We start from the raw sequence: 27970 nt of genomic DNA, 5'->3' as shown, positions 1-27970 counted from the left end.
AATCAGCTTTCTGCTACTGCAACTCCTGTACTGAACTGTGACTACAACTATGTCTTTTCTGCAAAAAAGATAAAACATGGGTAATTTTTATCTTGATGTGACCAGTTGAAGTAAACCCCAAGGGGGGTAAGGTGGGGGTGGACCTTGACTAGCTAAATTGAGGTAAAACTGCCTGTGCTTTATCTCCACTAGGATTTTACATTGAGTGACCCATCTATCTCCAAGTAAAACCACACCTTTTTTGAAGTGGAGACATAGCTTTCAACACCTTTACCGGAGTGTCATGTCCAGGTGGGTTAGAAGGTGTAGCTGCTTTGCAGGGGGATGAACCTTATATTGCACTTACACTATTAAATGAAAGCTGTATTAAAATTTTAGTGCTTCCCTGACAATAATTTTGAATGCCCTCCTGCTGTTCTCCATTCAGATGCACCACTGAATTTTCCAATCCAAAATCTGTTCTTAGACCCATGTAAGTTCAGTGGTTCCCAGGCTGTGTTATCAGATTGGACTGCCTGCTGAGAAGTGTTGGTAAAATGGCAGCTCTCACTGAGAATGGCACCAGCACAGGGCATTGAAACAGTGACAGTTATCTTTAAAATCTATGTTGAGTTAATGTTGTAATATCATGACACCAGGTGATGCTCCCCTTTAGGAGGGAGCAGGGTCTAGTGCACCTAGACTGCCTGCTGCCCAAGGAGTCTTAAGGAAAGGCAGCTAGGCCTTATAAAAGGGGAGACAGCTGCATGCTGTTATTAACAGACTCCTGCAGGACCCTGAGTGAGCAGGGAAGGCCAGTGGACAAAGCCAAGCTCCTGGAAGAGCAGCAGACAGATTCTCAGTGGAGAGAGGCCATGCCTACGTTTTGAATTCTGCAGGGATTCAAATCTTTAGGAGCAGGGGCTTGGGACTCAGGTGAAACAAAGGAATTTTAAAGAGAGAACAGACCCTTAGGGTGGAAGAGATGGGCCAACGAAAACTGGGGTGAAGACTTCGTAGGTTTGGGTTCTATTTTTAAAGACTGTATGGCACTTAATTAATTGGACTCCAGAATGGAAATGTTTTGAATATCTGGACTGTGTGGATTTTTTTAAGGGACTCCCAGTAGAAGGGAAAACTGAGGCCAAGGGATGGCTCTGCAACACCTGGCCAGTAGGAGGCACTATAGAGTAGGTACGCCCTTTCGATATACAGCTACTCAGTAAGTGTGCAGATAGGTACGTATTCGGTCTATTTTTTAGCTATTTCAGGTAATATAGATCGCAGCTTCAGGCTTCTTTTTGTTTTTTGTTTTTTTAAGGCTAATACAAAATAGGACCAATAGGACTAGACATGGAAATTCCTTCTGGTAATATGGTAGCATCTCTTATTCTCTGCATGTTTTCAATGTCTGCATTTGAGCCTTTGCAATGTTGCACCTTTCATATCGTCGTCTCTGGATCTTAAGTGAACTAATTAAAGTCAGTGCATAGTAATATCTTCTTATGATGCTTTTCCTAGTTCTGCTTCAGTAGCTGAAAGCTCCAGGACAACAGAATCTGTTCTGACTTTTGACATAGTCAAGATGTCTCACCAGGGAAAGATAACTATACACTGCCCTCTTCTTAGCCAGATACAAAAAATTGCCAGCAGGTGGCATGCAGAGGGTGCAATTTTTTTTCTTTTTTGAGTGAGATAGAAATCTGAGATCAAAAGATTCTGAAGTGAAAATGCCTCCTTTGGTGAAAGACTGATTATCAATAATTCATCATGAATAAGCAAAATGCTGCTTTCTTACTACTTTCCAACAAAGGTTTACATAACATTTTATATTTCAAGAACTCATCACAAAGTTCTGAAGCAGCTGGAACTGAAACATACTGTCAGAATGCTGGACCTTGGCCTTTTGGGTGCTTTGCAAAGTGACAGCAGTGTTGATTTCTGTATGATGGCCAGCAAGAATGACAAAAAGTAAAAGGCACTTTGTTTTGCTGTGCCATTCCAATTTTTTCTGTTGCAACAGGTCAACAAGCAGGCCTACTGCCATTGGGAATTATCCTTTACTGAAAAAGAAATAGTATTTTTTTTGTAGTCTTATTACAAATGTCTGGGTTTAAGAAACCTTTGCTTCTCCCACATTAGCACTCTAGACAAATCTTGAACTACCTTTGTGGCAAGCCCTAACAAACTCTGTCACTTTGACCTAATCCAGTTTTCTGCACAGCTGTGCTAAAGTCACCTTTAGTTTTATCACATTTTAATGCAAACAAGGCCGGAAGGGTGCTTGTTTGGATTGAAGAAGCTGTGACAATTCATCTGAATGGGAGCTTCAGTAACTGGGAAGAAAAATGTGACAGGGAGCTTTATCACTGCATTGTACAAAACAATCTGAAAATTATTGCTTCTTTAGGGGCCTATTCTCTTATTGAGGCCTAGCTCAGTCTATGCTAAGCAGCTAGACAGAACTTTGAATGGTTTGCCAGTCCTAAAGAGAGATTTTTAATTCTATTGTTTGTGGGTATCCCTGACTTTCCTAAGAGGATTCAAAGACAGACTGCAGAACAAGGCAGCTAACACAGGACTTCACTTGGTCTGGGATGTATACGTTAAAATTCAAATGGCAAAGTACACATCCCTCAGTACTTTGAAATGATCAAATGCTTATGTTTGCTTTCAAAATTTGTAGAATTTATTGAGCATAAAATGAACTTTCAAAACATGTTTTTGAGCTGTTTTAAATGTTCTCACGTCACTAACTTCCTGCAAAATTGTCTATAAAGCAGAGCAGAAAAAAATTACAGCATTGAAATGACTGTATAAAAGTAGCTCTGTAGAAATCAAATATATATATGATTTCTACAGAGCTACTATATATATATATAGTAAAATGTAAATTTTATATGTACACAATGTACTTGTCCTAATTCTATATATGTTGAACTGTAATTTCCAAATGAAACCAAATAAGGGTTTTAAATGTTGAAACTTGACATCATCACGAAATTGGATGAAGCCATTGGAAACTGATTTAATATTCAAACTATTTGCAGTGCACTGTTGAAAGAATCCTTCTTCCTGAGGCTGTGCTAAAAAATCCAGGTACTGGGAGAATAAGGAATTGAATCTCCTAGGAGACAGCAGTTTAGTGGGATCATGGCATCTAAGCACTGTTTGACTGGCTGACTTTGCTGTCTCATAGCTGTGAGCTGAATCGGCAAAGCAGCACGTAATGTGAAGAGTTCACTGTCTAATACACAAGTATAAAGTGCTGTGTAGGCACTAAAATACCTGCTTTGACCTAGAAGGACTTCAAATGACCTTTAGTGTTGAACAACTCCACCTATTAAATGCATGCAAGAGTTGGGGGCAATGGGTGGTAGAATTTTTTTTATGTATATCAGAACCTTGCTTTTCTGAACCAATTAGTAAGAGCAGCAGTAGGATTACATAGAGGAGTAGCTACTCCTCTTCCCCTCCACCCACACATGGGGCATGACTTAGAAGCCCTCATTTGCTTATGCGTGTTTGCATTTTAAGAGGGAGATATTTTGTTATGGTATACTGTACAGTAGTATAAACAAATGTAGTATAATAGAGACTTAATAAAATATCTCCCTCTTAAAATGCAAACACGCATAAGCAAATGAGGGCTTCTAAGTTAAAAGGAAAAAGGGAAGAGTGTCATAGAATCTAGCGGTGGTTCTAACACCATCTTTAAGTGTATTGGAAGGGGCCCCTCATCGTGGTTTTAGAAGAGGAGGGACAAAAATAACTGATATGTGGGAGGGAGCAAGTTCTGCAGCACAGGTCTTACTGGATGTGACTGGAGTCCTAGTGGGGAGCCAGCTGAGGTCACTCAGTTATGGTGAACTGCAAAGAATGGGTCAGACAACCTCAAAACTGGTGGATAATTTAATACTTAGATTTACCAAGCCAGCACTAAGCAGCTTCTGTTATACCTTTCTGGTTACTCAGAAGTCCAAACAACACAGTTTCCTTGAAGTAACCCAGCCTCAGGTCTCCATCCAGGTACCCAAGTCAAACATGATGGAGATTTCTGAAAATCTTATTTCATCATATCAAAGAAAAAATCCTGCTAATCCCAAAGGATTGGCCACACTACCTCGAGGTTAATAAATATTCCAGATCTTACCCAAATACACGCATACAGCCAATTTTTTATTAACTAAACTAAAATTTATTTAAAAAAAGAGAGAGTATGGTGTGATGTTCCCCTCTGGTGTTGTCTAGACCAGTGATCTGCTAGGCCACTCCAATCCTTGACTCTGGGAGCCAGCCTTACCCTGCTCTGCTGTGAGAACCCCCACTCCTGGGCTGTTCACACACAGCCTCTGGCATGTAAACTGCTCCTTTGATTGTGCAACCAAATGACACTAGCCAATATCTCCAGTCCCAGACACAACCCTAGGAACCTCCGTCTTGCAGTGTCCGGTTATGCCCGCTGGATGCTGCAAGCTTATTTGAGTTTGTCAATTTAACAAAGAAATGTATATGTAACAGGCTTGTTATTCTGAGGGAAGCCTCTGACATGCCTCAAACCAAATACACTGCATCAGGTAGAATAAACAAACAAATGTATTAACTATAAAGATAGATTTTAAGTGATTATAACTCAAAGCATAACAAGTCAGATTTGGTCAAATGAAATAAAAGCAAAACACATTCTAAGCTGCTCTTAACACTTTCAATGCCCTTACAAACTTAGGTGCTTCTCAGCACAGGCTGGCTGCTTGCTCTTCAGCCAGGGTCTCCCCTTTGATCAGTGCTTCAGTTGCTTGGTGTGTTGTCTGTAGATGTAGGTGGAATTGAGAGAGAGAGAGAGCATGGCTAATGTATCTCCCTTTTATCATGTCCTTTCTTCCCTCTTGGCTTTGCCCTTCCCCTTCAGAGTCAGGTGAGCATTACCTGATCAGAGTTCCAAACTGACCAAAGGAAGGGGGGTGACTCCCTTGAGAGTTTAACAGATTCTTTTGTTGCTGCCTAGGCCAGCCTCCTTTGTTCCTGTGAGGCTGGGCTGGGTTTGTCCCATACCTGCCCTGATGAGGTGTGAACTGCCTCTCTGTTCTTGGTGAGTTTTTGCTTCAGCTTGACTTAAGCCATAAGGATACATTTTCAGCCTCATAACTATATACATGAAATTATAACCTGTAACATTACTGTATCAATTACTATAACAACCATGCTCAAGTGCATCATGAGCCTTCCGAAGACACCCGACATGACAAACTTTGCATTAGATACAATACAATCATTTTATAAAGATGAACATGGGGGTGTAGGGTGTTCCTGCAAGGTACAGAGTGTCACATATGGTTAAAAGATCAGTATACATACAGACATGAATTCAAGTCTTGAGGTTCAGATTCATAGCAGAGATGGTGAGATTTGTAGTTGCAAAGAGTTCTTTCAGAAATAGTTCATAGGTTATAGTCCAATGTTTATATTTCAGGATGGTCCAGTCAGAACTGGGATCTCAGTCCTTGTGTCTTTGGCTTCCCCTGTATGAAACCTCAAGCAGATCTGAGATAAAAGTATCCAGACCCAATGGTCTTTTATACTGTTTTCTAGCCTTCATTTGACCACACAGTCCTGGGTAAACAATAGGCTTTTGATGTAACCTGTTTTCTAAACAACACCAGTAATTAGTTACAAAAATTAACATAGGGAAACTTATCCATTAGGCAGCCTATCACAAAATTCAAAGAGACATGTAGACAATGACATTACTTTACCCAGGATTCATCTAAATGTTAATATTCTCTTTTGATCTCTGAATTAATAGTTTACAGTGTCAGACAGAAACTGTCTGTTTACATGGCTAGCATCAAAGATGCACACAATTAGTATCATTTCTAACTTCTAACAATACAGGTTTGCATTTCAACGTTCTAGCCTATTTACCATGAATGGCCCTAATTACCATTCAAATATCTTTCTAACATGACTTGAAAGGTGGGCTCTGGGTCATTCAGCCTGCAAGCTGCTTAACCCTTTCTGGCCATAAGTTATATTTTGTATAAGATTTCCTGCAATTATATAGCAGTGGTAGCAACAATGGTTTGCATAATTATATTTTAACCAGAGCAGAAGTGTGATCACCTGCTGATGTGAGATGTAATGATGGGATCCTTAAATAGTGGGCAAATGTGACCAAAGATAAGTGTCAGGGAAAGCCTGAAGGGGTAGGTCTCAAATGTAGCCTAGGCCAGCTCCACAAAAGAGCTTTAAAAAATAGACAGCCAATGTAAAGAATGCAGAGCAGGCATAAAATGATTACAATAGTTCAAATGAGCCAACAGATGTAGTCCTGTATTCAGAACCAGCTGCAGGTGATAGCACTGCTCAGCCAAGAAGGAATTGTATTTAAGCTTCATGGCTGCAAGGGCATGTGGTGTTGTTGCAAGGCCATTAAGGTATTTCTTGCAGAGTTTGCATTAGCTGCACCGTAACTGAAAGGTACTTTTATGCCACAATAGAAGGTATTGCTTGGCACGGAAGGGCATGGTCAGATGTGACATCCACGTTCTCTTACCCCAACACCACTTGTGAATGAATATACGCAGGAAACAGGGACATTGAGGAGGAGGAGGAAGCTTCTTGTAGATTAACTCTTTTCTTCTCAGGATTGAGGACCATGTAGCTGCTAAGCATTCAGATGATAATATTGCTTAAGCGTTCTTTCAGTGCAGAGGCTGAACTTGAAGGTCCATGGAGCAAGAGATACATGGTTACTTATGACCAGCATACTGATGATGATTTGCCTTGTATTTCCAAATTACCTTACCAGGAGGCTTCATATATACATTGAACAACATGAGATAAAGGATAAAACCACAAGGGATACCAAACTTCAAATAATTTTTGGTAATGACCCACAATTACCTAATACCACTGATTATCTCGTATTCTGGGTATGGGTAGAACCCCTGGAGAATAGCATTGTCCCTCAGTGACCAAGACACCAAACCATGGTGAATTATATCAGAAGTGCCTGAGAACTCCACCCAAGCCCGCCGACAGCAATTCCAGGCCCCAGGGCAGAACAGTCAATGGGCTCCCAAGCCCGGCGTGGCATCCCCACATGGTGCGGAGTTGGACCACATGCAGCGGCTGGTGCACACACACACAAGCCACAGTCTGCCTGTCATTTGGGTGGTGTTGCACCTGTGCTGGCTGGTGCCCAATGAGCTGCCACCAGCTGCGCTGCTGGGTGTGCTCTTCCTGCACGATGAGAGCTTCCACATACGCACCCAGCTGCCTTCACCGCAGGTACCACCCCACGCGTGCCTAGGAGCCCTGCAGCCTGACCAGGAGATTTAAAAGGGCCCGGGCCCCCTTTTAAATTTTCCAGGCTCCTGGACAATTGCCCCATTTGCCTCCCCTCCGCCCCCCCCACCCATCAGCAGGCCTGACTCCACCAAAACTAACATGGCCCACTGACCTCCACGCTAAACCCATGGAGATCATGCATGACCTTGAGAAGTACAATGTCCATGTCAAAGGAAGACTGAAACCTGCCTGGTATGTCTGATGCCCAAGTATGCTTTGAAATGAACATTCACCAGCTGCTCAATCACTTTTCCCTGAATGGAAAGCTTCAGACTAAGCAGTAACTGACAAGCATTCCAGTGTGGAGCGATGATTGTTCTTCAAGTGCTGGTTCCTAGTGGTAGTCACTGTGGCTGCCCATGAGCTCCATGCACCTAGGGCTAGAAACTCTTTAACAGTGTCTGTTGGTCTGTGCTCATGCCTTCTGCCTCCTTGTGCTTTCAGCAGAGGACATAAAAGATGACATGCACTGATCACCTCTCCAGTTCCTTTTCTTCCACTCATAGTCTGGGTTGGAACTTTCTGTGTCCATTGTTCTCTTCTTCAGTACTCCTGAATAGAATCTGTAAATATTGTGAATAATTTAGTTTTACTGCTAGTTATTTAGTTGGAGATCAGCGGTTCCCCCCGACCCCTTTGTTTTGGGTACTTATTATCCTCCCGTGTACCAGGCTTTAAGCCTGGACTGGCCTGCCCCTGGCTCTTCCCAGTGAGTGACACCTGTTTCAAGTGCCTTGGGGAGGCCCACATCTCCTTGAGGTGCAGCATCTACAGTGCTTTCCATCTATGTACCTAGCAGTCTTGTGAACTTAAGCTCCAAATATACCTTGTGGGTCTCTCCATGAGATTCTGCTTGGATCCTGAGCCCTCCTGCTCCCCTTTCACGCATGCGAAGCCACTAGGCAGCAATAGATTGGCATCTGACACCAGCAATTCAGTGTCCTCAACCAAGCACAGAGACTCCCGGAAAAGGAAGCATGAGGAGGAAACTGGCAAACACAAGAAGAGGGACAAGTCTGCACACACATCCTTGAAAAAGGATCCTCTCCCCATCTCTGGCACCTCCCAAGACTCCATGCCCTGGAATGGGACCACAAAGAGCTCATAGAGGAAAGGTGACATTAGTGGTACCAGGGCTTCTAGTGCCCTGAAACAACATGCTGAAGGATGGTTAGCGCCGGTACTGGCTAAGGTCAAAGGGTTCTCTCTGATGGTATGGCCTGTGCACAGATTTGCCACCTCTGAGACTGCACTGAAGGTCCAGACAAAGCCCAAGACATTGGGCAGCTCACCTCAGAGGGGCCTTGCTGTGCTCTCCTGGAGGACTTAGCTATGTATGAGGACCTGGAGTCTCTGATTTTCTCAGAATCAATCCTGCTGCAGGAGGTCCCAACCCAATCAAGCCGTTATTCATTTTTCACTGGTTCTGGAACCCAGCCGGGAACTGGAGGACCAGATTAATCCCTTTTGCTTCCCATCTCTCCCCACTCCCAATCAGCTGGAACTAGATCCTGTGGGCTGCTGGCCCCACCATTGGACAATAGTTTTAGCCTTGTCGGTCCCAGAATATTAGAGAGATGAGGTGGGTGAGGTAATATCTTTTATTGGACCAACTTCTGTTGGTGAGAGAGACAAGCTTTCAAGTCACACAGAGCTCTTCTTCAGGTCAAGGAAAGGAACTCCCAGTGTCACAGTGAAATACAAGGTGGAACAGATTGTTTAGCATAAGTAGGTAGCACATATTGTAAGAGTCCATTTAAAGTAGAGTGCCCCATTTGCACTTCTGCAGTCATAGGACAAAAAAGTGTCTGATTGTTGGTGTCCGGCAGAGTAATGAATTTAAGCTCCCAGGCTCATCTCTTGAAAGTGTTGTGCAGGTTTCCTTTGAGGATGAGGACTGGCAGGTCAGATATAGGGTGGTCACTTTGTGAAAAGTGCTCACCCACAGGTGATACTGAGTCTTTACTCTCCCTACAACTACAAAGTTCCTGAAGGGCATTATAAGGATAGTCCCTCCACTTTCAAAACTAATCCCTGCTTGAGATCTGAACCTAGTCCTCTCCACTCTCATAGGACCAGTTTGAATGCTTGGTTTCTGTTCTTTCCTTCACCTTTCTTTGAAAGTCAACTTCTTAACAGCAATTACCTCTGCTAGAAGGATTAGAGAGCTTGGGGCCCTGATCTGCTGGGTACATATTTTCACAAGGATGAGGTTTCATTATGACTACATAACTAAAGTGCTTTCTGAGTTTCACCTTAACCAGACTGTTCACGTTCTGATGTTTTTACCCTAAGCCTCACCACAGCTTGGAGGAGACAAGGCTCCATTCCCTGAGTGTGTGTATGGCTCTAGCCTGCTACCTGCACAGAATGGCACCCTTTTGGAAGTATCCAAAGTTGTTTGTCACTATTGCCAAAACAATGAAGGGAAAAGCAATCTCTTCCCAAAGACTACATGGATTTCTTCCTGCATCATCCTTTGCTATGATCTTATTTTGAAAAGCTCCTCCTTCTCAAACTTTTGGGGACCATTCTATGAGAGCCCAAGTCGTGAAATAACATACTTCCTCCCACCTTCCTCCTCCAATGAGCACTGCTTGGGAGTCACACACAGTGAATACCTATAGGGACCAGCACTTGAAGAAGAAAGGAAGGTTACTTACATTGTAGAAACTAGCGTTCTTCGAGATGTATGGTGTCTGTGGGTATTCACGACCCGTCCTCCTTACACTCTGCTCAGATCATCATATGATGCTCTGTAGAGTTGGAACTGGAGAGGTGGTCACACACACACACACACACACCCTTTTGTGCCCTCTATTGAAAGCATGAGGAGGTGCAAGCGTAGGCACAGACTAACACACACTACTATTGAAGAGCTTCCAGTCCCTGCCGCATGGAGCACATTTGCGCCCACAGTGAATTCCCATAAAACCACACTGTGATGTTATATGATTAAAATACGACCACAAAGGACATTGTTGCTACTATTGTTGTATAATCACAACAAATCTTGTACAAAGTGTGCCAAGTAAGGTGTCAATGGAAAAGTTATGGTTTGCTGAATATGAATATCCTATTTGTATGCAAGTATCATTACCCATAGGGTAATTTGCATCCAGTCTGGCCAGCACATTGTGAATGGAGTATTCAAGTTCATAGCTCATCAACGAACACAATGGTCCTGGAAGAAGCCTATCCACACCTAATGTCATGTGAACGTTCTAACTAGAGTATGTGTAATGGCCTCTGCTATGACTCAGTGAAGCATGCAAGGGCATGTGACTAAATCACATGACCGTAAACGTCATCTTGTTACCGGTATTTTTCCACTAGCTATGCTGAGGGCTTTGTTTGAAACCATGGGTTTTCCTCCACATGGCAGAAACTGTAAAAGGCCCTGGAAGCATCTCCATTTTGCTTCTTTCCTGCTCTAAGCTCTGGATGATGAACTTATACGAATGGGAGCATTCTAACCAAGGAACTGAGGACCTTGCAAATCATTTGGAAGCAACCAGAGACTTAACAAGCCAGCAGTTTAGTTCATCACTGCTTTAAGTCTGATCCAAGAACCTTGCAATTATTGTATGTATTGGCAACAGCATGATTATTGGGTAAGATTTGAGTTATATATTGACCTGGGTATGTTGCTGGTCCTTTGGGATCAGAAGAACGCCGTGGTTGATGAAACTGGTTTTAAATAACCACTGATCATTAAGTCTAGTGTTTTTGGGGGTGATACAAGGACTGGAATACCTAAGGAGACTGCTTTTCTGACTTCTTGTTAGCCAGTGTGGTGAAACAGAAGTTTACTTTTGTTGCTGGTCTTGTATATCTTATGGGAGAATAACCACCAGTTTTGGGGGGTGCTTGACCTATTTCTCAGTAGTTTGTCCTGAATTTGATATTCTCAGTTGTGACCCACTAAGGCACTATGACACCCACATCTCCGAGAACTCCAATTACTGTAAGGTAAGTAACCTTTCTTTTCTTGACGAAGGGTGTACTTTGAAGGACGGTCAGCATCTTGCCATTGCTAACTGAGGTCTTCGATAATGACTGTCGTAATAACAGCACAGTTACCCTACTTATCTTAAGCAGCCAGGAAGTAGAAGGGACAGAGCCGTAGAGCAGTGGACTTTGGGGACCTCGGAGGACACTTAGCAGCTTCAGGAATTCAATCAAATGCAGCCATGGGATGACATTCCAGTGGAAACCTGCAGTTCTTATCATGAAGGCTGGCAAAAGCAGCCCAGAGTTTATCTTTTTATTTGCAAAGAATGTCACAAGTTCATCACAATAATCAACTGAAGGAAGTGCTGCTGGAGCAAGGCAGTTCAGAGTGTCAGGCTGTTCATCAGCAGAAAGGGTTCAGGTGGACAGTTCCTTGTAGTGCCTTTGGCTGAGAACAGCAACTTTTTGCCTCAGTCCTAGCTCTTCAGTACATCTGGACAAATTCCGTGTTAAATCACAATGGCCTCTGCCCATCAAAGGCAAGGAGGGCCTGGTGAGGAGCCCACCTTTAACAGGTGACAACTGTTGGTGAACTGACTGACACATTGGATGCAAAAAGACAATTAGATATGTTTCAAATGATGTGGAGAATAAAAAATCTGACTTTTGAAAGCCTTCAAGGCTGTGATCTAATATCCTACCTCTGTGAGAACACCCAAAGGAGGTGGTCGTCTGAACACCCAATAGGAGTGACCCAGATATCTGAAATAGCTAAACCCAGAGCCACAGACCAGGATGGGAATCTGAAGGAGCTCCCTTTGATCCTCTGCCTAAAACACAGATGGTCCATCAGTTTCAGGAGGCCAAGTGCCAGCCAAGCTGAGCTCATGTTGGAACACACAGTAAAATGCCTTTGGACATTAGTGCCAGCCATCATTCACAGATTAATGTCAGCTGAGCAAAATCAACTGAGGGTTTTCAACCCTGCTAGCATTGGTGGTCTGTGAACCCTCAGAACTATAAATCTGATTCTGTCCCAGAGTCAAATATGTGAGCCATGTGCTTGAATAACTCATCTCCATGGCTATCCAGCTCACTCAGGATGAAAAAAAAGCAATTATCTTTCCCTCATTTGTTATACATGAGGCTGATGGATTGCCGTCTGGAACCAACTATGCCAAAACTATGCATCATCTGAGCAGGTCACAGTGGTATTTGTCAGATATTGGTGACACCACATGATAGAATTCAGAAATGGTTCTGCCTTAGTCACAACAGACTCTTTACCCAGCTAAAACCTTGATGTGATGGAATCCATCATACCTGTTTCATCTTGGCCATGTGAATTTTTTTTTCAGTGGCAGCTAAAGGAATTTGCCAAAGAAACCTGAAACTCGTTGCCTGCTTCTGTTCTCAAGGTTCACCTTTATCTATAGAGAATTGTACTGACAGTAGTATCAAACCCACTAACTCAATTTCCTTACCCACCCACCTCACCCTTTCCATAGCCTCCCAACAAGGAGACATCTTCCACCTGTAACAATCATAGATAATACTAGAAAGTGGAAACATGGGAAATAAATAAAATGGGTGCACAAATCACAAAGGTGGGAAATTCTCACTTTCTATGACAACCTCTCTAATCACTTACAGGCTATAATTTCTAAATACATCTAAGAGAAGTCAATTGTCAAATAATACAAGCTCACTAACCCCACACCTATTTTTTTTAAAAAAAAGATTGTTGTCAACACAGACTCACGGTATAAACATTAACAAAGATTAACCCAATCATACTTGCAGTTGCTTCAAAAACATAAGCACCCTACAGGAGGAGGGAAAAGAATGTAAGGTTGAGTCTTCCTTGCACAATAACTGATTTCAGCTAGGCAATGAGACTACCACAAACATGAGCTTTCACTGAACCTGTGACATGCAGTTTGCCCACTTAAAGGGGTCTTGTCTCCCCTATACCTGCCTAACATTCTCCCTGTGTAACTCTCACATCACTGCTCTGAATTGGTATTTCCTAAATTCCCACTATGACATTCCACCGTGCAATTCAGATCAATGAGGGGCTGTGTCACCCCCTACCCTGCAAACTTGGGCGTCTCCCAGTGCTTCTCTGCTATAGCTCCCACCTGGGCCACTCACAAACAGCATGCAGGTAGCACCCAGAGTGTCTGTGTATAGCTGCAGTCTGCCAGCCACACATCAGTCACACACTGGCTTCCACCTTGGTTACCACTTGCAGGGTGACCCCCAGTACACTCCCAGTCCCGGATTTTCCTCCTAAATGTGTGTTCTGCACTGTCAATCCCTCTCCTGAACAGTCCAGATATATTAGATCCATTGCCCCTCTAAGGAGATCAACATAAAACAGTCTGCTATCTCAAATGAAGTTACCAAAGAAAACTGGATTCGTCTTAAATAAACTTGTTTTATTCTTTAATTAACTACAAGGAGACAGGTTTTTAAGTGAGTATAAGGCATTAAAGTCAGAAATGGTTACAAGAGAAATAAAGGTAAAACACTTTCTAGTACTAAACTTACCAAACTCGACTTGATTCAGGGTGTTTCCATGACCAACCTCTCAGGCCAGTGTCTGCTCCCAAAATCTAACTGCTGTTTCCTTTGTCATCTTAGGTGTAGAGGAAAAAGATGGATAGGGAGAGAACTTGGGATGCTTTCCCCCTCACTTCTACAGTTCAGTAGTCCATTGAAATGCATTTTCCTGAGAGTTACCCCTAGATAAAGTTAATTTCTGCTGTGAGATTGGAGTCAAGGAGTCTAGTGGTGAAAGAAGATGTAGATCTGTTTGTTCCTGCCCCCCTTCCATGCCAAAGAATGGCCACGTGACACATGATGGCCCATCAGCTTTGATGACACCTGGCTTAGAGGCATCAGCTTGTCTTTTGTCTTTGAGAAGCAGATTTACCCACTCCCCAGACTTGTCTGGTAAACACACTTCAGTCCTGCTTTTGGTTTATGTTCATATCTTTACATATAATGTTACATACATTTTACCATGACATTACTGAAAGCAAATTAGTTTTCAAATGATACCTTACAAGGCATATTTTGTTCAAAGATTATTACACTGGTATGCGGGGAGTGAATACAAAGGTACATTCTGCCATACAGACATCTTCAGAAAACCTCCTTCTCAAAACTATCAGCTCATCATTTGCAAATTAAAATGATTCACTATGTGGCAAATGGACTAAGGGGAGATCAATACCTGGGGACAGGTGGGTCTGATGGATTAGGGAAAGGCCTCTAAAATGACCAGTTTGCGGAACTGTATCCTTGAAATACAGGAACTTAAGGTTGTTCTAATATTAGCACCATCCATTTACATTCTGATCATTTTCCAGGAGAAAAATGCATCTCTCCCCAGGTTCTGACTAATTATATTGAGTAGATTGGCAGTTATCTGAGCATAGGCATGTATTCTCATGCTCAGTGAGACCTTAACAAATCTGGTTATACCCACAATATCACTTTACACAAACCACTGTTATGGACGCTACAGTGAGATAATTGACCACAAAATGAGTTATGTGTCCCAAGCCAAAAGCATAATGAAAATCAAGGGTCAATTACCTTGCAGTAGGAGACTGGAAGGAGTCTTTTGCCAGGGAGTTTATATTATGAGTATTACCCTTTTTTAAAGATTGCTATTTTTAATATTACAGAATATTAAGTCTTTTTAACAGTATGTTTTATATCCGTTGACTTATTGTTGTGATAGAGGTGAGACTGGTGAGGTAATATATTTTATTGGACCAATTTCTTTTGATGGAAGATAAAAGTTTTAAGCTAGACAGAGCTCTTCAGATCTGGGAAAGGAAGCAGTCCTATAAGCAGATCTGGGGAAGGAAGCAGACCTATGGAAGTGAGGAGCCTAAATACCTTTGAGGATCTGGGCCAGGGTCCTACAAGTTGCTGAGCATCTCCTGTGAGTCTGAGTGTGTAAGTATTCATCAGTCCTCTGCGGGAGATGCTCAACACTTCAAAGGATTGGGCTGTTAGACAATACCAGATCCCATAGGCCTGATTCCGTCAAAACTCTCATTGATTTCAAGGGGACATTTTGTTTGTGTAAAAACTCAGGGTTCTGGCTACAGATCAATAAAGATAAGACTGATCATAATAGTGTGTATTTGTGGTTTATAATAATTAATATAATGTATTAATTTAATATTTTATTTAGTATAACGGTAGATCAAACAAACTGAGTAGCTACAGAGGATTATGTACGCATAAAGATTGCATTTAATTTAGAAAAATGTCTTCCTGTGCATGTCTTTGTTTCAGTTACAGGTCACTGTTTCTCTGAAAATGGACAGTTTGTTTTCTTCTTGTGACTTTAGAAATTTTAACTTTCTTTAAAGGAAAGAAAACAAGCTACTATTTAGATTTAAGTCCTAAATCTTGTATATGGCTTTGCTTTAATTATATATATAAATACACTATTTTTCAAAGATACTGGTACTTTGGTACTAATCTGTCTATCAGGAACTAAGTAAACTAATGAAACTGATGCCATATAAATTTCTTCTCTATAGCTCTCCTTTCTTCCCACTATCTCTTTCCCTTGTGCACTCTTCCTTCCCTACAATCCTTCCAAGTAGCAGTGCTTCAAACTACCCTGCTACTGGCCTGAAGTCACTAAGGGTATGTCTACACTGTAACGTAAGCCCAGGGTTTGAAATCAGGCTCAAGCATAACCCTCCCCCCGTCCATCTACACACAAATCACGCTAACCTAGTGCTTGGACCCAGGATCCCAGAACCCCATGGAGCTGGAGGGGCTGAGCCTGAGACAAGCCAGGATACAGGGTTCAAGCCTTATTGCTTTGCAGTGTAAATGCAGCACCACTGGACTTGTGCTCTGGGAGTTCATAAAAAGCATTCCACAATCTTATAGGATGACTTTCATTGTCCTCTGAATAGTCAGATTTGGTGGACAGTCAACTTTTCCCACACTGCACCGCAAAAAAAGGGCTTGAGTGGCCACATTTTGGGAAGCGTCTGGGATATCGGGGTTGAACTTGAGCCCGCATAATGTGGTTTAGACACTGGAGTCCCAAGTTGGGCCCAGAGTCCAACAATTCCTAACACGGGATTAAAAATGAGCCTAGATGCTCAAGTCCTAGGTTAACAAGCTGAGGGTCTGCCAACTCGAGTTCTTATTACCTTAGAGCAGGTGTCTCAAACACAATGCGGCCCGCGGAGTTATTTCCTGTGGCCACCAAGCTCCCCTCACATGCCGCCCCCTCTCCCCATCCCCAGCACACCGTATCCCCACTCCTCTGTCTACCTCCAGGTGCTTCCTGCCACCAAACAGCTGTTTGGTGGTGCTTAGCGCTTTCCAGGAGAGAGGGGGGAGGGGTGGGGAGCCGCGTGCTCAGGGGAGGAGGCGGAGAAGAGGTGGGGCAGGGCCAGGTATTTGGGGAAGGGGTTGGAATGGGAATGGGGAAGGGATGGGAAGTGGTGGGGCAGAGGTGGGGCCTCATGGAAGAGATGGAGTGGGGGCGGGGCCAGGGGCAGAGCAGGGGGCTTTTGTATCTTTATATGAAAAGGTGTCAGTGATGCGGCCCTCGGGCCAATGTACTAGTCCTCATCTGGCCCTCGTGGTGATTTGAGTTTGAGATCCCTGCCTTAGGGTGTATCTGTACTGCAATGTAAGGTCTTGCAGGTCCCAGAGATTGGACTCCAGCCCAAGCCTAAATGTCTACACTGCAATGTTACAGCCCTGAAGCCTGAGCCACCTGATGTGGGCCAGCTGCAGATGTTTAACTGCAGTGTAGAAATACCCTAAGAGGCCTGGGCAGGCACTGAAGGACTCCCTTTCAAAGCCTGGATTAAAGGAAAAACTCCATTGTGGTGTCCTGCCTTTGTTGTATTGCATTGATTTGCATGTGAAATTTGCTTAGTTAATTAGTAATAAAATTATTGGTTTGGGGTTCTTTAGCCCTGCAAACTCAAGCGGAGATCAGAGAGGTGAGCTGTTTCTGGTTGCTCCTGCCTTGTGCACCACCACCTAAATAGATTCTCCAGAAAAGATTCAGCCCTCGATTACCCAACTCCATTTTCTTCTGAGGTCCTAAACAGGTATAACCAAGGGCAGAATTTGGGTCTGCCGTTGTAATTTAATTAACCATTTAGTTGATCCTGAGTAAACCAGAATAAAATCCAGGTCTTGCTCTCTTAGCTCTGGTGGCTGTATGGAGCAAAATGCTGTATTTTTTTTAAAAAAACAACTTCTTTTTTTTTTTCAGTAAAACGAACAGATGCAATTTTGGTTGTACATCAGGAGAAGATCTGTTGGGTAAGAAATTGAAAAGTGACTATGTTAAATGTCAAAGTTGAACCATACACCAGGCTACTGTCTATTCTTTAGGCATCTAAGGGCCAGTTAGGGTGTGAGAGTTATTGAATGAAGCCCTGTAGCAGAAGAAAAGGGGCAAGAGAGGAGGAGAGGGAAAGCAGAGAAATGTAGGGGAAGTAATTATTAAAAAAAAATTAATTAAGTGTAACTGTTATAAAAGTTCTGTGTACGCTAGTTGATTCCACATCCTGGAATATGTTATGGATTACTACTTTCTATTGCTGAAAATGTCAAGTTGACTATAAATAGGATCCTGCAATAGTTTTTTTTTTTAAGAATTTACTGTTCCTTGAGGGGATACAATGAGGATGCATATGAGAAATGAAATGGAATCAAAATGTCTTCCTTGGAATTACATTTGATTCATCTTTAATAAAAGGAAATCAGGAGATGAAGCAGAGGTTAGTTTAGTCATGTATGTGATCTTTGGCCTTCATATGATAGTTACTGCAATATCAGTCAGTGCCCATTGTGACAGGGTCAGGCCAGATGGCTACAGGAGAGTGATCCTATTGGGATCTGGGAAGTGGCGGCTTTGCCTGCCCACTGCTAAAGGATCCCCCCCAGCCTAAGAGGGGGATCCCCAGGACCTGGACACCAAATAAATACCGGGGACAACTAATGAAATAACAGGGACAGGAGTGTGGTCAAAGGGTCAAACGAAGGGAACCAGATGGGGACACCGAGCAGAGAACCCCGGAAAGGGCCCACTGTTCCTCAAAGGAGTCAAGGGAGTCAGTGAACGCTGCCCAGAGGAACTCTGCCCAGATACGTGAACGGACGGAGGATCGGAAATAGGCCCCACAGTCACAGGAGACTCCATCAGCCAATCTCCTCACTCTGGTTTTATAGATGGCCATTTTAGCTAGGGCCAGGAGGAGGTTGACCAGGAGATCCCGTGACTTTGTGGGGCCACGGATAGGGAGTGTATAAATGAGAAGCTGAGGGGAAAAGTGCAACCAAAAGCGTAATAAAATATTGGTGAGGAGCCAGAATAGGGGCTGCAGCCTGGCACACTCCAAATATATGTGTGCCAGGGTTTCCCTCATGCCGCAAAAGGGGCAGGTGTCTGGGATGGGGTGAACCACGCCAAGTACACGCCCGTGCTCACGGCTATGTGAAGGAGCCACCAACTGATATGCCCGTCTACAGGAGAGTGATTTTTTTTTTGAAGCAGAAAAGAATTTTATTTATGTAACACTTACAAAGAATCACCAAAAAGGATAAAGCAAAACTATGAAACAAAACAAAAGCAAACACAAGGTATAACACAGCAGCCTTCAGGAGGGAGAAGTGTTCAGGCTAGCCTGGGCTCAGAGTGGGGGGGCTTCCTCAACACTTGTGGTCTTCCACCCTCCTGAGTTACCTGGTGGCCTAGAGCGGGGGGGCTTCCTCGACACTCGTGGTCTTCCACCCCCTCGAGTTACCTAGTGCCACGCCCAGTGTCACCAATTATTCCTCTCCTGAGAGTGCCCGACAAGATGGGCACGGCTGAGGGGGTGGGCGGTTTGGGGGTGGGGGGGGTTACACCCACGTGTTATAGGACCCCTCCTAGGTGACAGTGATGATGGTATCCACAGCGGCGACGGCTGGGTCTGGGGTCTCTCACTCTTCCCCTCAATCAAAGGGTCAGACGGAGGAACCGGACGGGGTCACTGAGCAGAGAACCTCGGACAGCGCCCGCCGCTCCTCGAAGGCATCAAGGGAGTCGGCGGACGCCACCCAGAGGAATTCCGCCTGGATACATGAATGTACTGAGGATCGGAAAATGGCCCTACAATCGCGGGACACTTCATTAGCCAACCTCCCCTCTCTGGTTTTATAAATGGCTGTTTTAGCTAGGGCTAGGAGGAGGTTAACCAGGAGAGCTCACGATTTTGTGGGGCCACGGATGGGGAGTGTGTAGATAAAAAAGTGAGGGGAAAAGTGTAGCCAAAAGCGTAATAAAATATTCGTGAGGAGCCGGAAAAGGGGCTGCAGCCTGGCACACTCCAAATATATGTGTGCCAGGGTTTCCCTCACGCCACAAAAGGGGCAGGTGTCTGGGATAGGGGTGAACCACGCCAAGTACACGCCCGTGCTCACGGCTCCGTGAAGGAGCCACCAACTGATATCCCCGTCTACCAGAGAGTGATAGAAGGCAGATATATTAGCCCCAGGTTAAGTAGGTCCCTTTTCCCTGGTTAAGGTAACAGGGAAAGTTCCAGAACAATCAGGAACTTTCTTGAAACAATTAAGGCAGATAGGCTGATTAGAACACCTGCAGCCAATCAAGAAGCTGCCAGAATCAATTAAGATAGGCAGGCTAATCAGGGCACCTGGGTTTAAAAAGGATCTCACTTCAGTTTGTGGTGTGCATGTGAGGAGCTGGGAGCAAGAGGCACAAGAAGGTGAGAGTGAGAAGGCGTACTACTGGAAGACTGAGAAGTACAAGCATTATCAGACATCAGGAGGAAGGTCCTGTGGTGAGAATAAAGAAGGTGTTGGGAGGAGGCCATGGGGAAGTAGCCCAGGGAGTTGTAGCTGTCACGCAGCTGTTACAGGAGCCACTGTAGACAGCTGCAATCCACAGGGCCTGGGCTGGAATCCAGAGAAGAGGGCAGGTCCAGGTTCCCCTCATCCCTCCATCCCCTCAAATCTCTACTTGATACCCGGAGGAGTTGACCTAGACTGTGGGTTCCACCAGAGGGGAAGGTCTCTGGCCTGTTCTCCGATCCACTAGGTGGATCAGCAGAGACTGCGGGGATTGTTCTTCTTCCTTTTCCCCATGCTGGTCAGTGATGAGGCTGACTGAGTGAATGGCAGATTTGAGCCACGAAAGTGGCCAAACTGAGGGCTGCCGTGAACCTCTGAGGTGAGCAAATCAGCCAATAAGCGCAGGACCCACCAAAGCAGAGGAGGAACTTTTGTCACACCATATAGGAGGATTTAAATACTTATGCCAATGGATGTAATAAAGGCTTTATGTTGATAAACCTCCTAACATTATCCTGATATACAGTGTGAAAGAGCACCACTCTTCTGGTCATAGTTGTAACTGAAATCTATAGCTATACGAGAAAGCTGACCATACTGAAATAGAAACTGTCAAATATTTTAGAATATGAACACTGGGAATGGGAAGGGGTGGCTGTTCTAGGAACTTCAACCTTAGTGATTTCAACATCCATGATATCCTTTGCTAGACCAGTCCACCTGGTTGTGGTTTCCAGTCATTATAGCATCATACTTGTTTCATAATTTATTATTAAACCTTCACCGCCTCTCATTTGCCACTTCACTTGACCTGCAATGCTGGACCATGCTCTCCCAAACTCACCAAACCTTGTCTTAACTAAGCACTTCTCTGTCTCTGGTGTCTGCATCACTGAATTCTAGCTTGTTGGCCACCAACTTATCTCCTTCAACACTGCCGTCTTCCCAATATCCCACCACCTAGTCTTTCTGTGACCTCCAATCCATCGATGTTCACAACTTCTCAGCCCCCCTTCTCTCTCCCCTTTCTTCTGTTGACTTTCTCCACTGTGTATTTTCCACCACTCTCTACTCCTTTGTCCCTCTCTCCCACTGTAGTCTGTCCCACCAAATCTAGCTTTATCCCCAATATCTACTCTCATTCCACTTCTGCTTCCATGCTGTTGAATGAGTGCCTCTGGAAAAAGTCATGTGGACTTGCTGCACTATGCATTTGTTTTCTCTTCCTCTGCTTTGACCGATAGCAGTACTTCTCTGCCCTTGTTGACTCCTACACCTGCTGTCCCAGATGCCTATCTGCCACTTTAGTCTCTCACCTCTAATCCTCCCCCTCCTTCTCTTCACAGGATCTTGCTGAATTTTTCAAAGACAAGTTCACCAGGATCTAGCATTAACTCCCCTTTCCCACTTACCTCTTTCTGTTTTACTCCTCTCCTGTCACTGACTCTGAGATTCCTCACCTGTCCTCTGCCTTATCAAGTTCCCATCCTTTCCCACTCCTTGACCTCCTTTTCACCTACTCACACCCCTCACTCATCTTTCTCCTCAATCTCTTGCTTTCCTTGGATTTCCCACAATACGACCAAGCTTTGGTCTCATCCGTTATAAAACAATCCACCCTTGACCTCACTTGCCTCTGAGTTCTTCCATTGCCTCCCTCCTCTTCACTGCATCAAATGCAAACTCATTCTCTGCACACTCTTACTCCATCACAACATAAACTCTAGCTCTCTATCATTACCTTTCTCCTCCTTTCCTCCACCAGCAATGCCAAGTCCCATTGCCCATTTGGCCATTTCTTCCACAAACACATTTACACTTTCCACCATGCTGCTCTTTGTGCATGGAAAAGCTTTTCCAAATTAATCCATAAGCCTGTCCTCTTTCACATTCCTTTTCATGACCCATTTCTACCACAATGCCTGCAGTAAATTGCCAGCTGATACTGGTTAGACAGCTGGCCAACTGGATGTACTGACATTAATATCTATTTGTTTTTATATTTATAATATAAAATAAATAAAACCTGCAAATTGTGCATATAACTATTCTACATAACAATGTAGATCACTGTGATCCTCATCCACAAAGCCCACAATTCCCTCCAATTATTTGCTGACTGCTCTCCTTGTATCTTGATTTAATGTAGATTTTAAGCTCTTCTGGACAGGAACTGACACCTATTACTGGTTTGTACCGTGACTAACACATTGGGGCTCTGATCTGATTGGGCTTCTGTGTGTTATTGTAATGCAAATAATAATAAGGGGAATAGAAAACCCTTCTGATTCACTCAGGAGGAGATAATAAACCTTGAATATTTTGCAACTCGCTAACAAATGGAAAATATAAATATAAATCTTTAGCCAGTGGACTACTTAAGTCCCACTTAAGTATGGCACCACTTTATTGTATAAGGTACAATTGTGTGCTGTGTGTAACTTCAGTGTGAATAAAGTGTTCTCATCCTGTACAAAAATGCATTGGGGAAGAGACAAACTAATACAGAAACTCTGGGTATTTTCCCACCTGGTCTATGGATATACTGTTCAATCACTCCTCTCTCACACCATTGCAAATTGCAGGAAGAAACAGAAGGGCATTTTTAAGTGCAGATGAGATGACTGTGGTTGTGCATATTCCATATTCTGACTGATCGTAAGTATTCAGCTGACATAATTGGGAGTGTCGTGGATATTCCTAATGGTAAATAGAACCCAAGGTGGAAAAGTTCGAGGGCTCTTACACCATAACCAAATAGAATTAACTTTCGCTAAGGTGCTGGAAGCAGCCGATGTTCCAAGGAGCTAAGCATCTGAGAAACCATGCATGAGCTCTCTACTGGAGGCTAGCCCAGGGTTTGTGAAGTTTGTGTGTCCTAAAAAGATGCAGTTGGGGCAGATGTACACACACTATCTCTACTCAAGCTAATGCACTAAAAATCGCAATGGAGCCATGATGGCTCAGCTTAGTCGCTCGTCCGGCACCACTGGTATGTACTCAGGCTTCTATTATGGCCAGTGCCTGTATGTCTACCCAAGCTGGGAATTACATCTACCAGCTGCTTTGCATATGTACCCTTAGTTGCATGAAATGCAGTTCAGCATGGGATGGGATATATCAACCCCACACTGAGCCAGCAAGGGTTAACAAGCTGCTGTGAGCCTGGTATCTCGCACTCGCTGTCAGCTAATGAAGGGGCAGTTTAAAAGAGAAGTAACTGACTGACTAAGGAGGAGAATAGACCTCCTGAGTAAAGGACTGGCCCAGAACCTCTGCAGAGACTGCTGATTGCCAGGGCCGCCTGGGAGGAAGATGGGCCTGGTGTAGGGCTATTACATTTTTCTTCATGGGATTCTTTCTTTGCCTACTATAAGGAGATTATTGGGTAGTCTATGCTGGCTGGGAGAGGCCTGAGGGGCCTAACAAGGCTGTTGCGAGGAACCCTTGCCTAGAGGTATGAGGGAGAACAGCCTGAATAAACTCTGTGGACTTTTACACCCTACTTTTACCTGTGGTTTGTCTTGAACCCTGAAGGGCATGGTCATGCAGCACTGTGATGTATATAAATGAAGTTCTTCCTCAGTTTTGAAACTGCTTCTATCTGCTTACTATTTACTAATGCATTACTGATTAGTGTCCTGGTGAAATTGGTCAGGGAAAATTTTTCCCTACACTATCCAACTGACGTACTTGTATCAAATGGTATATGCAGATTTTTTTCAGTTCTGCAGTTAGTTTCATGTGATTGTTATCGAACACCTTAACAAACCCAGCACAGTTCAGTTTTAGGAGTATGTTGGTCTCTGCATTTCTATAATGTTTTTTGTGAAACTGTTAACAAATAATTGCAATATACATGCAACATGTCAGCCCTTCATTTGTCTTCGCTAGTTCTCCAAAAGTAGTCCTTTCAAATAAAATCAATTAGTCTGGTAAGAGACTTTCAGTGTCTCACTGTTCATGTAAATTTGAGAAGCATTGTAATGGTTTCAAAAACCCAATTGTACTTGTGTGAGTCTGCGATTTGGTGTGTTTTTCATAGATATGATAATGTTAATTTCAGTCATCTGGTATAATAGAGATCAAATATCTTTGTGTTTGAATGCTTGTATTGAATTTCATGCAAGCAGTTCAAGTCAATTGAGTATTAAGAGAATTTGGATTGATCTAAACACGTAAAGTAGTTTTCCATTTGAAGGCCATGTCCTGTGGTAAATGTGTTCTTTTGTTTTGTATCAGTGCAATGAGAATATGTTGATGAAAAGTGTTTGACTGTGATTGGTTTTACAGACCAAATTTAAAGATAGTTTTCAGAGTTAATTTTCCAATATGAAACTTATAAATGAATGGTAATCGGTTCTTATGGGCAACTTCATCTCAGCATTTCTCATGAATAGGGCACCAGGATTTGAGAAACTTGGGCTTTATTCCTTATTCTGCTATTGACTCACTGTGTGACTTTGGACAAGTCATTTCAACCTTTTCTTGCCTCAGTTTCCCCACCTGTAGAATATGAATTTGTAAAATGCTTTGAGATGTGTGGATGAGAAGTGTTGTATAAGTGCTAAGTAGTATTATTTTGGCCAAGGACAATTAGCAATGTGACACTGTATCTTAAATGTTCCTTCTGAAGAGATAGAACTTTGGGTTTTAAAGTCTAATCTGAAATGCAGTGTAAACTGTTTAAACAGTATTATAGTATACAAGCCAGATCCTGAGTCCTTACTCCGTTTTTAATCTGTCCTTATTCTAGGAAATTTCTTGTTGCTATCAGTGGGAGTTTAGTCAATGTAAGGATTCCCGCATTTGGCCTTATGGGATACAACCACTAAATTTATACTGTCCCCTGCCAAGTGAAACTGGTACTGTATTAAACTGTCACTTCTCTGATTTACATGTAAAAAAAACCTTCTGAAATCTTAAAGTAAAGCAGTAAATTGCAGCAATTTTATCTAGAGGACTGCCTTTATATCTACACTACATGTTTGTATGGTAGCTGCATGGTGTAACCAGAGATTAATATTCTGGAAAACCACAATTTATGATAGCTGCGATCGCACAAGTATCAGCTGACGATACTGTGTCACACTTTATTTCAAAGAAGTAGCGGTAACAATGGCTTATAGTAATAACAGTAATGCTCCTTCCCCTCAGGGAAAAGCAGAGAATGCTATCTTGCCACATGATCTCATTTCTTTTAAGCTTTGCACTAACTGCTGACATATCACATAAATGCCTCCTTTATTACCTGCCAGTGATTGTCTTCTGTATTGAGAATAGCCTCCGGAACCTACGTCCACATGCCAGCAAAGCGCTTCACTTACTCCATGTGAATTTCTCTCTGTCTAGTGTTCCATGAGGCCCCTTTATACACCTGACCATTCTTACTAAGTCAGGTAGCCTAAATTACATTGCCTGTGAAAGGCCTTTGTTCAATTGCCTTAGTAGGCTTGGGACTGGGAGTTGGCACGGGCTTGGGCTATGTTTCTATATTTGCCAAGTAAGTAATTTGCCATTTTAGTTAGTTTTCAGTTGTGTCCAGCTAGTAATGTAGCTTGGCCACATCTCTTTGTAAGGATTTTGGTTCTTATCATTTCAAATGCTTTTAAACAAAAGCCGCATTCAGTCCCCGCACTCTACTTATCAGCCCACTGGCAGATAAAATGATGCACAGTTATTTCAGATTGTTCCCCAGTCCCAATTTAAATACAGTCCTGTCGGTATTTTTATTAGTTTCAGACCAGTAGATGTTGTTTATTTATGCAGGTCCAAAATTTGACATGCTTTTTACACAGCTGTCCTATTCACACGATAAAGCAAATAAAAGTTCAGCTTTTGCTCAGCTGTGCCCTGGTGCTGCAAACACTTTAGCACATGCTTAACTTGGTGCCCGAGTAGTACCTGTGTTTGTGGGATCAAGGTCATCTTTTAAAACCTGCTACTTGCCATTTGTCATGAACAACTATTTCTCATCCTAATGCTAAATCAGAAATATTTAAATGTGCCTTTATATTCGCCACATTGACTACATATATAATCATATATATGGAGGATTACATAACCACACTAGCAAATACCCATTTGATGTTAAAGTCTTTATTTATAGATTGCATATTATTTGTGTAAAGACTTGTCTATTTCAAAAATAATGTCCAAATAGACACGCTTGCTCAGAGGTCTATGCTGTCAGGAAATCTTGTAAACTAAAATAGAAATGACAACATTATAAAAGAAAACTATAAGAGAATTGTGGCGTTTCTCCGGTTGTGCTTTTCAAGTTTGACTTCTGACTTAGCCAATCTTACATGTACTAGAATCACAGAATTTATCATACTGGATCATCCCATTGATCCATCAATCTGATATCATAGAATCATAGAAATGTAGGACTAGAAGGGTCCTCAATAAGTCATCTAGTCCAGTCCCTTTCACTGAGGCAGGATTAGGTGTTATCTAGACTATCCCTGATAGGTGTTTGTCTAACCTGTTCTTAAAAACCTCTAATGACAGATGCCACAACCTCCTTAAGTAATTTGTTCCAGTGCTTAGCTACACTGAGTTAGGAAGTTTTTACTAATGCATAACTTAAATCTTTCTTGCTGCAATTTAAGCCCACTACTTCTTGTCCTGTCCTTAGTGGTTAAGGAGAACAATTTATCACCCTTCTCTTTATAATAACCTCTTATGTACTTAAGACTGTTATGTCCCCCTACCCCTCAGTCTTCTCTTCTCTAGACTAAACAAACCAAACTTTTTCAATCTATCCTCACAGGTCATGTTTTCTAGACCTTTCATCATTTTTGTTGATCTCCTCTGGACTTTCTGCAATTAGTCCATATCTTTCCCAAAGTATGGTGCCCCAAACTGTGAACACAATACTCCAGTTGAGGCCTTACCAGTACTGAGTAGAGTGGAAGAATTACTTCTTGTGTCTTGCTTACAACACTCCTGCTAATACATCCCAGAATGATGGTCACTTTTTTGTACCAGTGTTACATTATTGACTCATATTTAGTTTGTGATGCACTATGACCCCCAGATCCTTTTCTACAGTTGTCAAGGTTCCTCCCCCACTCTGAACTCTAGGGTACAGATGAGGGGACCTGCATGAAAAACCTCCTAAGCTTATCTTTACCAGCTTAGGTCAAAACTTCCCCAAGGTACAAAATATTCCACCCGTTGTCCTTGGACTGGCCGCTACCACCACCAAACTAATACTGGTTACTGGGGAAGAGCTGTTTGGACGCGTCTTTCCCCCCAAAATACTTCCCAAAACCTTGCACCCCACTTCCTGGACAAGGTTTGGTAAAAAGCCTCACCAATTTGCCTAGGTGACTACAGACCCAGACCCTTGGATCTTAAGAACAATGAACAATCCTCCCAACACTTGCACCCCCCCTTTCCTGGGAAATGTTGGATAAAAAGCCTCACCAATTGCATAGGTGACCACAGACCCAAACCCTTGGATCTGAGAACAATTAAAAAACATTCAGTTTTCTTACAAGAAGACTTTTAATAAAAATAGAAGTAAATAGAAATAAAGAAATCCCCCCTGTAAAATCAGGATGGTAGATATCTTACAGGGTAATTAGATTCAAAAACAGAGAACCCCTCTAGGCAAAACCTTAAGTTACAAAAAAGATACACAGACAGAAATAGTTATTCTATTCAGCACAATTCTTTTCTCAGCCATTTAAAGAAATCATAATCTAACACATACCTAGCTAGATTACTTACTAAAAGTTCTAAGACTCCATTCCTGGTCTACCCCCGGTAAAGACCAGCATATAGACTATAGACAGACACACAGACC

The sequence above is a fragment of the Lepidochelys olivacea genome, assembly GCF_965140295.1.
Source record: "Lepidochelys olivacea isolate rLepOli2 genome assembly, chromosome: 7".
Taxonomy (NCBI): domain Eukaryota; kingdom Metazoa; phylum Chordata; order Testudines; family Cheloniidae; genus Lepidochelys; species Lepidochelys olivacea.
The sequence above is the reverse complement of the archived record's forward strand: the minus strand, read 5'-3'. Positions refer to the sequence as shown.